Source organism: Gigantopelta aegis, chromosome 4 (assembly GCF_016097555.1).
Source record: "Gigantopelta aegis isolate Gae_Host chromosome 4, Gae_host_genome, whole genome shotgun sequence".
Lineage (NCBI taxonomy): Eukaryota > Metazoa > Mollusca > Gastropoda > Neomphalida > Peltospiridae > Gigantopelta > Gigantopelta aegis.
This window is the reverse complement of record NC_054702.1, coordinates 66,843,700-66,856,204: the sequence shown is the minus strand read 5'-3', so window position 1 is coordinate 66,856,204 and position 12,505 is coordinate 66,843,700.

The following is a 12,505-nucleotide window of genomic DNA, read 5'->3' as shown; positions in this document are numbered from 1 at the left end:
AATTGACTATATGCGTTGATAAAAGGTTAGATGCTTTTGGCTTTCCACTTACCACTATATTGAATTCACTGGTGCACACTACTAAACACTACTCCTATCACAGAGAGTCGTTCAAATGGACTCTTTCCCCCTTGGAGGTATTCAATTATGCGACAGAGTTGAAACAACCGCACTTGTGTACAGCTGCAAATTATTTCCTCCTTTTATCAGTGTTGGTATTTTGGACAGCCGAACTACATGTATGGATACACAGGATAATAAACCGAGTATAACTAATATGAAACAGTATGGTTTTTATAATCAAGAATATTCATAAAGAATTATATTCTGTTTGAGAGAAATTATGATTAAAATTTGTTTCTTCTTCTGTGTTCAACTTGTCCTTGATCATGCATTAAATAGGACTGCGGTCGTGTTGATAATTTAAGATGTGTTTAAAAATAATAAAAGAGAAAGGACGACGCACCCAGTGGTAAAGCGCTCGCCTGATGCGCGGTCGGTCTAGGATTGACCCCCGTCGGTGGGCCCATTGAGCTATTTCTCGTTCTAGCCAGTGCACTACGACTGGTATATCCAAGACCGTGGTATGTGCTATCATGTCTGTGGGATGGTGCATATATAATATTCCTTGCTACTAATGGGAAAAATGTAGCGGGTTTCCTCTCTATGACTGTGTTAAAATGACCATATGTTTGACATCCAATAACCGATGATTAATACATCAATGTGCTCTAGTGGTGTCGTTAAACAAAACAAACTTTTTTTTCAACATAATTCATTTTAATTCCAGTTATATAATGCCGGACATATTGCTAAAGGACTAGACAGACAATGGGAGAGGAACCAGAAAGAAATGGGTTATTTAACGACGCGCTCAACACATTTTATTTACGGTTATATGACGTCAGACATATGGTTAAGGACCACACAAATATTGAGAGAGGAAACCCGCTGTCGCCACTTCATGGGCTACTCTTTTCGATTACAAGCAAGGAATCTTTTATATGCACCACCCCACAGACAGGGTAGTAAATACCACGGCCTTTGATATACCAGTCATGGTGCACATGCTGGAACGAGAAATAGCCCAATGAGCCCACCGACGGGGATCGATCCCAGACCGACCACGCATCGAGCGAGCGCTTTACCACTGGGCTACGTCCCGCCCCAGAGAGGAACCACTGCCTCCACGCAATGGGCTACTCTTTTTGATTAGCAGCGAGCGATATTTTATATGCAGCATCCCACAGACAGGATAATACATATGATACCACGGTCTTCGTTACACCAATTGAAGAGCACTGGTTGGAGCGAGAAACGGACAAGAGGACCAACCGACGATGATAGATCCTAGATCGACCGCGCATCTGGCAGGCTTTTACCACTAGGCTTTTTAAACATAATATACAAAAGTTTTATGTACTAAACAACATGGGGAAAACAACTGGTATGTGGTTCTGTATATTTATATATTAATAAAAAAATAGTCTATATTGACGTAATTTGAACCTATCTTACTGCATCAAATAGCATAAAATTTGGCAGTTCTTGGCGTCAACAACTTAGCAAAAAAAAAAAAAAACAGAAAAAAATAACAGAAAAAAAAAAAATAATAATAATAATAATAATAATTAAAATAAAGTAAATTAAATTAAAAGACTGAAGTGTCCATCTTAATATTCAACATTGGGTATCCTTATTTCAAAATGTTCTGGGGAGCATGCCTCCGAACCACTACAAAAACTTGTTCCTTTGGGGAATTCGGCTAATTTGTCTTCGGGAAACGAATACTTGCCCTTTTTAAAATGTTTGCGACTCCCTTTACTAAATCCTGGATTGGCCCCTGTATTTTCTGTTCAAGAGAATATTACTATATTTAAATATGTTTAAATTAACTCAATTCATCGTCTATTTCTCGTCCCAGTCAGTGCACCACGACTGATATATCAAAAGCCGTGGTATGTGCTATTATGTCTGTGAGATGCTGCATATAAAAGATCCATTGCTACTAATAGAAAAATGTAGCTGGTTTTCTTTAAGACTATATGTGAAAATTACTAAATGTTTGACATCAACACATTCATGCGAAGATTATCTTTTTCATTTATCGGAGAAACTATTGACAGTCTACATTCGATTCCGAACTAGTAATCATTATTTACCAGTTGAAACTGGCCGATGGCAAAACATTGAAAGACAAGACAGAATATGTCCTCTTTGTAACACTGCTTTAGGTGACGAATATCATTATTTATTTCAATGTCCTTATTTTACAAATGAAAGATCAACATATCTAAACAAATACTACTACAACAGACCTAACACTTTCAAATTTTATCAGTTATTTAATTCTACAACGTTATCAACCACAAAGACATTATGTATGTTCCTCACAATCTAATTAAAATGAGCTCCACTGGTTGATTCCTATTACCTGTGGATCTAACAGCACCAATCTAATTAAAATTAGCTCCACAATTACATGTGGATCTAACACCAGCCAGTTGGAGCTCATGTCCACCAATCAAAACCTTACTTGTAGAATCCTGCCAGTGATTTAAAAATAATTTGAAAACATTCCGTATACGACATGTTTCGTGTGAATTACGAATGCCTTAAAACATGTTTTATTTTATAAAATAAATAATTTGTAATGTAAAACTGAAGACTGATTTAGTTGGGTTTTTTTTTATAAATAAATAAATAATTTTTAATGTAAAATTGAAGACTGATAATCCACCCCGTACTTATTGGTATGGTTCGCTGTACTGCGGCCACTAAAATAGACTCGCCCGATATTTTTAGAATTTGTCTGCTCCCAAATAACGTTATAAAAGGCGAAGTGTGATTGGTCAATATTTAAATTATTATTTACAGACGAAATGTTACCTGGACATTGGGGACTACGCAGTGTTGTTAGTTTTAAATCACTGGCAGGATTCTGCAAGTAAGGTTTTGATTGGTGGACTGGCTGGTATTAGATCCACATGTAATTGTGGAGCTAATTTTAATTAAATTGTAACAGCACCTCGGTGGAGCTCATGTCCAGTTGACCTTTCATTCGACCAATCAAAACCTTACTTGCAAAATCATGCGAGTGATTTGAAAAGAATTTGAAAACATTCTCCCGAATAACGTTATAAAAGGCGAAGTGTGATTGGTCGATATTTAAATTATTATTCCTCCCGCCCCGGAATCGACAACTGGCGATGTCAGAGGCTGAATCCGGGGTGGGCGTGCCTGAACCCTCGTGGATAGGGGCACGTAAATACAGTTACCCATACCCATAAATTATTATTTATAGACGAAATGTCACCTGGACATTGGAGTCCATGCAATGTTAGATCTATTGGTAGACCAGTAGAGCTAATTTTAATCAGATTGTGTTCCTCAATGCTAGTAACAAACTTTACTTTACCATTCATCATATAAAACTGTTTGCTCCTCTTTCCCTTCCTTCCTTCCTTATTCCGGTTCCGCATCTTGACTTTTCTATTATTCTGCCTATCCTAGCCATAGGGGAAATAGTTTTATTGCGTTCGTTTCCGTCATCTTCATTTACTAAATATGCGTATGTGTTAAATGTTGGCCAACCCCAAACGCTGTATTTGATTGCCTAATTTATAAATATATGTAAATATTGTTTAAATACGCACGCACGTACACGCAAACGCACAGACAGACACAGAGAGACAGACACATACACGCACATAATACATACATAAATTTCACTGCAGGAACCAATGTGTTGTGTTTTGTATTGATGAAACAATTTTCATTTTGATATATTTCTTACTTGTTAAAAAGTACTATACCAGTGAAAACATACTTAACATCTACTGTAGGTATGAAAAGAGAGGTCCATTGACACACCATTGTTTTATTATTATAGCTCATAATCGTTTTTGTGCAGGATGAAATACACTTTGTTTTTGCCTCCTGGATGTCAAAAGCACTTCTACAAGTGGAATCTTCCACAGGCCACTGTCTATAAGCATACAGTCGAGGGACATACTTGTAAAAAGAAAATCTCAAAACATTGGTGCAACACCCCACCCCCTAAAAAACCCAAACAAAAACAAAACAAATACAAAATAATAATACCCCCCCAAACCCCCCCCCCAAAAAAAAAAACCCAACCCCAAACAAACCAACACATAAAGGAATAAAGAAGTACTTTTTATTGTAGAATTTGTTTTTACTAGTGACTCCCCCCCCCCCCCCCCCCCGCCCCACATACACTATGTCGCAGTAGCGATGATTTATATATATATATTTTACATGTATTTATGATACTATGTGTTGCAGCGCGCGTCATTTTAAAAGTAAGCCAAGTATCAAAATGAAAGTCTTTTCCGCTATTAAACGTTTAAAAAGTAGGACCCTTTTTGTTTAATGACCCAATATATTCAGCAAGTAATGAGTTGCAATTTGGGTTTATGGTACACTCGGTGACTACACAATTCAGCAGCAGAAACACTGACTTGTTAAAGATCATTTCAGTTTCTGCATAGAAAGGTCATATAAAAAGAGCATACCCTAGAGACAATGTGCAGCTGTGCAAGTCAAGCAATTACCCGACGCCTCGAGCTTCGTGGCTAATTTTAAACGTTTACAGATCTTGCAATGGGACAGTAAAAAAGTTAATGTGATTTTAACTAATATTCAAATCTTGTTCATCTTTTCAACATATTCAAAATTCCAAGGACCCCATTGATTCCCACGCCCATGGCACCCCAAAATCAAGGGGCGTATACAAGATGAGGAGAGGGATTTCATAGACGACCACCCTCCCCCGTTCAAGCAAATTTTATTTTTAATACATTTTCCGGGGGAGCATGACTCGACCTCCTCCTAAACTTCGCTTGCCAGTAGCCTTCCAAAAATTCTACACACGCGCCTGAAACCTTATGGTAACGTCTGATTTACATGTATTATATATTATAGTATTACTAATTGGTAAAACAAAATATACAAGCGGTAAAAGATAACTCATCAAGAGATCGTTACACCGGCAAACTCATTATAACGGCACTACAAGCACAGAACAAAACGTGGCCGTTACAACGAATGTTGAGTTTACCATACTGTACTATACTATACTATACTATACTATACTATACTATACTATACTATACTATACTATACTATACTATACTATACTATACTATACTATACTATACTTAAGTTTCCCCTGCATGTGAATGTGAATGCATATGTAGACAGTTTGTTATATATACTATGTGTATCTATAATTTTACATTTATTTATTTTTATAAACATCATGTTAATACTCATGCTCGCAATGTCACTAATGTAACCGAATCATGTGTCAATATGATTTTACGTTATAAATGTTGTATACTAACATTATATCTCTGTATTTATGTCCCCTGCGTGTGCTGTAACCTCACCGTGGTGCAGGGGTGTAACATTCTTTGAGAATGGCCAATACAGCACAAAATTGAAGTTTTGAGTAAAATTCAGTATCCGTAAAATTCTGTGATATTTGTCTTTTTGCACAGTTCTTTACACTGTTTTTGTTTAAACCTTGAATTTTTATATTGATGTTGATCATCACTTTATTTATTTGCATTACCATAGTTTGACACCCAATAGCCGATGTATTTTTCGTGCTGGGGTGTCGTTAAACATTCATTCATCCATCCATCCATCCATCCATCCATCCATCTGTATTTATGTATATATTATGTGTTCAAGGGCCATTTGGCATAACGCGAATAAAGTTATTATGCCATACTGTTGGCCATAGAATTCGTCTTACGAGAAGTATGTTATTTACATGTACATCCTCATACGGGAGGTATGTTATCAACATCATCTTCGATATCTGCTTTAAGTCATTGAACCACATGAGATTTTAGTTCCGTGTCCTACTGATCTGAATAGAATGACTTGCGGATCAAATAATCTTAGACAGCACAATAAATCTTAGTTTTATTGAATTTAGTATTTTAAAGGATTAACAGGTACGGTTCCATGAGTACATTTTCAAGCCGTTTGGGCTGTACCGTGTCATTTGGGTAAACCATTGTATTAGTATATTAAAGCCTAGGACAAAACAACACTTAACTGATATGTCCCCGCATACTACACCCAGCAGGTGCAAACCGTATATACACCAAAGAAAAGTTTAATGTTTCCCACTTGAGTTAAGGCATGATACAGAAGTGTCAGTCGATTCAATCGCTGACAATCAGTAAAAAAATCACATATTCCCCACGACACCACTAGAGCATATTGATTTATTAGTCCCCTACCGGTTCCACCGGTGAGGGGCTATAGATTTCTACTCCGTCCGTCTGTCTGTCCGTCTGTCACACATATAGTTTTTCGGACGTTTTTTTTTTCTCACAATGCCTCAAGATATTGAGTTGATAGCTTATCATGTTTGACTTTCATGGCTATTTAAGGTGCTTTAGTGGTGTCGTTAAACAAAACAAAGTATAACGTTTTCATAGCTATTTACTCATTTTGCATGGAGTTATGGCCCGGAAGGGGAGATGATTTGCTTAAAGCAGTACTCTCAGAATGCTTGTTAATCATTGGCTATTGGATGTCAAACATTTGATAATTTCACTCGTAGTCTTCAGTCGTTCGAGCCAGTGCACCACGACTGGTATATCCAAGGCCGTGGTATGTACTACCCTGTCTATGGGATGGTGCATATAAAAGAAGCCTTGCTGCTAATCGAAAAGAGTAGCTCATGAAGTGGCGACAGCGGGTTTCCTGTCTCTATCTGTGTGGTCTTTAACCATATGTCTGACTCCATATAACCGTAAATAAAATGTGTTGAGTGCGTCGTTAAATCAAACATTTTTTTCTTTCTTTCTTTCTTTCTTTCGTAGTCTTCAGAGGAAACCCGCTACATTATTCCATTAACAGCAAGGGATATTTTATATGCACCATCCGACAGACAGGAAAACACTAGCTGGGTCACTGATCCCCACATCATGACACTTCAACCGATATAGACGTTTATGTGCGTATACATCTTAACGCGAACGCATTAAATTTAGAATGTTACTCGTAACGGTTTACTCAAAATGAAATGGATTACCTAAAATGCTGCTTTGCGTAATGGCCGCCTTCCATGTGTTTGGTTCTGTGCGGGCGCAGAACACGAAAAATGGACGCATAAATAAATCGATTCTATGGTTATCAATAGCAGCGTTTTCATATGGATGATGATGTTTTTGATAACCGCGCCCGCGACGCGTCAGAAACAGCACGCATTAAAAAATTACCGTGAAGGCGATGTCACACAATTTGAGTATCTCGTATGACAATAGCCGATTGAATAGTAACCAGTGAAATCGCTTTTCTCGTGGCTTAGCTCGTACGAGGCACTCATATCGTGTGAAGTCGCCTTCAGGCAACATTTCTTTTCTCGAAGGCCTATTAATTATAATATATGCACCAAAATGTTTTTTAATTACCCACGCACCCTAAAATTATTATAACGATAATAAAATACTTTATCACGAACATGGTTAAAACTATCTTGGTACATATCAAAGTGATACGTCCCACCAGAACGCCAAGTGGGACGTAAAACTTCGTGACGTCATCGACTGGCGCACAGGAACGTCAACCACACGAGTTGAGTGATATAAATTAAGATCGATTATGGGTAATAAATAGGATATTTAACTCGCTATCATTCCATATCTTGTTTATGTCCCTTGTGAAATTATTTCACTTGAGACATAAGCATGATACGAAATGGAAGCTGGTTTAATATCCTATAAATGTTTATAGGTGTTATTATCATTTTGTTATAACGAATTTAAATTTTCTTGTTATGAGTATTGCGACATTCTACAAACTCGTCAGCTTAACGGGTCCAGAGTATGCCATGCAGTGCGTGCTTAAATAGTATTTAAATATGCTGCAGCTATTTGGGTCCTTTCAGCTTAATGTAAATCAGCAAGTATTAGGATTACGGCTAATTTTGTATATTAAAAAAACAAACCTTTTAATTAAATACCTCTAACAAAAGATTAATACAAACTTCACCCACCCTAACATTTTCATAACAGTAGTAAAATAATATATGTGTGATTATTATTTTGTTATAGATAATTTAACGCCACTAGAGCTGAATGATTTTTTTATCTTATCATCGGCTATTGGACGTCAAAAATATGGTCATTCTGACATTGTTTTTAAGAGAAAACCCGCTGTCACCACATAGGCTACTCTTTTACGACAGGCAGGAAGGGATATTTTATTTACGCTTCCCACAGGCAGGATAGCACAAACCATGACCTTTGTTGAACCAGTTATGGATCACTGGTTGGTGCAAGTGGTTTACACCTATCCATTGAGCCTTGCGGAGCACTCACTCAGGGTTTGGTGTCCGAACCCAGTACCTACCAGCCTGTAGACCGATGGCCTAACCACAACGCATCCCTTGCTGCCTGTCGTAAAAAGAGTAGCCTATGTGGCGACAGCGGGTTTCCTCTAAAAAAAACAGTGTCAGAATGACCATATGTTTGACGTCCAATAGCCGATGATAAGATTTAAAAAAATCAATGTGCTCTAGTGGCGTCGTTAAATAAAACAAACTTTACTTTAACCACAACGCCACCGAGGCCTGTTATAGATAATATTTATTTTTAAATATTGTGACATTTTACCAACTCGTGGGCTTAACTCCAATGTATGCCATGCAGTGCGTGCTTAAATGTTATTTAATTATGCTGCAGCAAGTTGGGTCCTTTGAGCTTAATGTAAGTCACCAAGTGTTGAGATTATGGCTTATTTTGTGTGGCTAATCGGACTTGAATTTAGACAGCAAATTAAATCAGTCTTCTTGAAATCTTCATGCTGCATCGGCGAACAGTTCGAGATGTTCCGGCGACGTGTGCAATCGATGACTAGAAACGCACGTCTGCTCGAGAAATTGAAGGCAATAAACGTCATGCGCAAAACAATCTGTACTGATTATTTTGACATGAGTCTCGGAACGCGCTAAAGCTTCCATTTGTGACCTCGGAAACGAGATTTCCTGCAAATGTAAACATACCATCGAACCTACTGTAACGAGCATTACGTGCACAACGGTGTTACAGCATCTAAGTCGCTTAAATGGAATATGGTCCTTTTTATACTAATGCATACTAATGCATAAAGCGAGCGCTTTACCACTGAGCTACGTCTCGCCCCATGGCCATCTAAGTTACTTAACTGAAATATCATACAAATGCATGTATTTTAAAGCTGCAATCTCGCCTGACCATATATATATATTTTTATTACATAATTGTAACAAATACAAATACAGAAAAACCACGCGCCCCTACAAATAAAAAGAAAAAAAGAAGAAACATCCCTCAAAAAAAAAAAAATCCAATCCACCAAAAAAACATCGGTAGACTTTGACTAAACATGGACCTATTATATGGCATGCTTTGGTGGAAACACTATTATATTGAGAGCACGTTTTGGTTAGTTACATTTCTTTGTCTATCTTTCTGTTTGTATGTATGTCTTTCTGTCTTTAACTGTGTTTCTCTCTCAAACAGACCACAAAATAACCACATGTTAGAAACCAAATTGCCATAAAATGTGCAGAGGTGTCGTTAAACAAATATTCCTTTCTATCCATTTAACTTGCAATACATACCGAGCAGCCACACTCTAATGAAGACGAGTTCCTGCAAGTTAATTAGATCTTGTAGAAGGCCTGCCATTAATTGCAACAGGGTGCGAGCGAGAATAGTTACGCAGGGATGTTTAATGGAAGGCAAATGGTGTCATTTCTTTGGGATCAACAATTCTCCATTTTACTCCCAGGTTCTTTTTATAGTCCGTCTTTCTCGTAATTACTCTTCATTTCCTTCACCAGGGGCGTTTCGGTGCTAACACTTCCTTAATTCACTCGTCCAATTATTTTGGCATCGTTGGTTCTTTACTGGTTCTTATACAGACGAACAGTAATAAAATAATGGGAGTGATATAGCGTAGTTTTGGTTTCTCATTCAACTAAGGTCCAATCGTGATAACCTGGAACGCGAATCGTCTACCCCTGGTCTGTCCAAGACAACTGCTAGAGAGAGAAAAAACGGCGGACGTCTTCAGACAGAGAAGAAAAACGCTCGCGGGGATATGTTGCAGAACAGGGTTAAACAACGGGATAACACAGCTTCGAAAAACATATTGCAGGCTTATTGACACTGCATAATAACATGTAAAATCCATTTTGAAACATGCTATAGCATGTGTGTAAAACGTAGGCTGTTGAAACTTGCTATGTAAAAATATTGTTTTATTTTATGGCATTTTGGACTTCGTCAAAAGGGTGGTGAACACACATACACATACACATACATACACGCACAGAAATCCCAAGACAAAACAAAAAACATTATCTCGCCTTCATGTAAAAATTCTTTAATCTCATTGGTTGTTTGCCGTTGGACAAATCCCTTATACCCCTGTGGGCGGAGCCAAATTCTCTTATACCCCGTCTGTAATTTCCAACAGTTTCCAGCCACCCCAGTTAATGCTAAAGCAATAATTAGATTATAAATAACATTGATAATCAATCAAGTATACATAATTAATTTTATTTTTACTATAAAATACACTATTTCAATACTTTTAAAAGATGCAATGTTGAACTGGGCCACCTAATTACGGTCGTGGTGTTATTGTATTAATGCGCGATTAGCAACAGTTTTTTGTTTGTTTTTTATTTTTAATATTTTAATTTTTTCACTACATACATTTCTGATTAAAACAAGATTGTTTTTTTTTCTTCTGTTTTTTATTAATATCTGTTTCACAAACAAACTGTATTACAAACATTTGAAGTTAAAAACTCGTTTATCGATGGAACTATTTTTCGTCACTGGCAAGTGGTTTCGTTCGCGTCCGCGTGGTACAGCTCCAATTGATATACCATCCTTGGTATGTATGTATGTATGTATGTATGTATGCATGTACGCATGCATGTACGTATGTATTATATGCATGCAGGTATGTAAATTGCAATTCACCATGCTTTTGCGTTACCGGGGTTGGTTGTCACGTGTTATTGTATGTGACAACCAACCCCCGACACCGTGTGACAACCTGCCCCCTCACGACCCATTCACAATAATTACTGTCCGTCAGACCAATGTACTAGTCTATTGCTTATAAGTTCACTCCATAAGAAGCAGACTTTCATATCTGTCTAACACTGTACTAATCTGAAACAAAATGTACAAATGGTAAAAACTAGAATATAATGAAATTAATATTAAAAAAATACATACAGAGCGAAAAAAAAATGTCAAGTTTTGAAATCTCAAAAAAATGCCGTGAATTCTTTGTAATTTAAATATGACGGAATACAAACATTTCAAGCCATATACCTGTCTTAGTCCAGTACGCTTACGCCGTTTAATGGAAGAGATATGGCCACTGTGACTACCAACCCGTGTGACAACCAACCCCGGTCTCCCCTACATAAAAATCCATATACCCCTCGTGATGCTTCTACAACTTATAATAGCACCAAAAACCCACCCACCCCACCACAAACAACAATAAAAACGACAACATATATTTAAAAACAATTAAAAGTGATAAAATGCCTTTAAATTTCAACCATAATTTTCAAAATCAAATTTGTTAGATCGTAAAACCACGTTTTCTACTTAATGTGTATTTTCAATTTGTTAAATGGAACGTTCTTTGTAGGCCTAAGGCATGCGATGATTCGTTTAGTATTGATATATCCAGTCTAATTTTAATGGAGCACGGTTTCTAGACACTCGCTTTTGGCCTACAGCTACAGAGGGTCCTCGTGCACACACACACACGCACACACGCACGCACGCACATACACACGCACGCACACGCACGTACGCACGCACACACATACACACACACGCACGCACGCACGCGCGCGCACGCATACGCAACGCTACTATATTACGTTTCTTAGAATAGGTCCTGAACATGAAACTAACTAGTAAGTTAGTAACAGTGAAATAATTGGAATCCACAACTCATTTGTCACCAGTGTTTGAGGGTACCCAAGCATGTGTCTCTTTTTTGTTTGTTGACGTCAGGCCCTAAACCCCTGCGCGTGCTGTAACCTCACCGTGGTGCAGGGGTGTAACATTCTCTTTGAGAATGTCCAATACAGCACAAATTGAAGTTTAGAATAAAATTCGGTGTCCGTAAAATTCTGTGATATTTGTATTTGTATTTTTGCACAGTTCTTTACACTGTTTTTGTTTAAACCTTGAATTTTTATATTGATGTTGATCATCACTTTATTTATTTGCATTACTATAGTTTGACACCCAATAGCCGATGTATTTTTCGTGCTGGGGTGTCGTTCATTCATTCATTCATTCATTCATTCATTCATTCATTCATTCATTCAGGCCCTAATCGGAACTCTCTCATTTTTGTGCACCAAAATACCCACACATGCGTCAGTGACATGTATTACATATCAAATCAAAGCTTATGATCCACT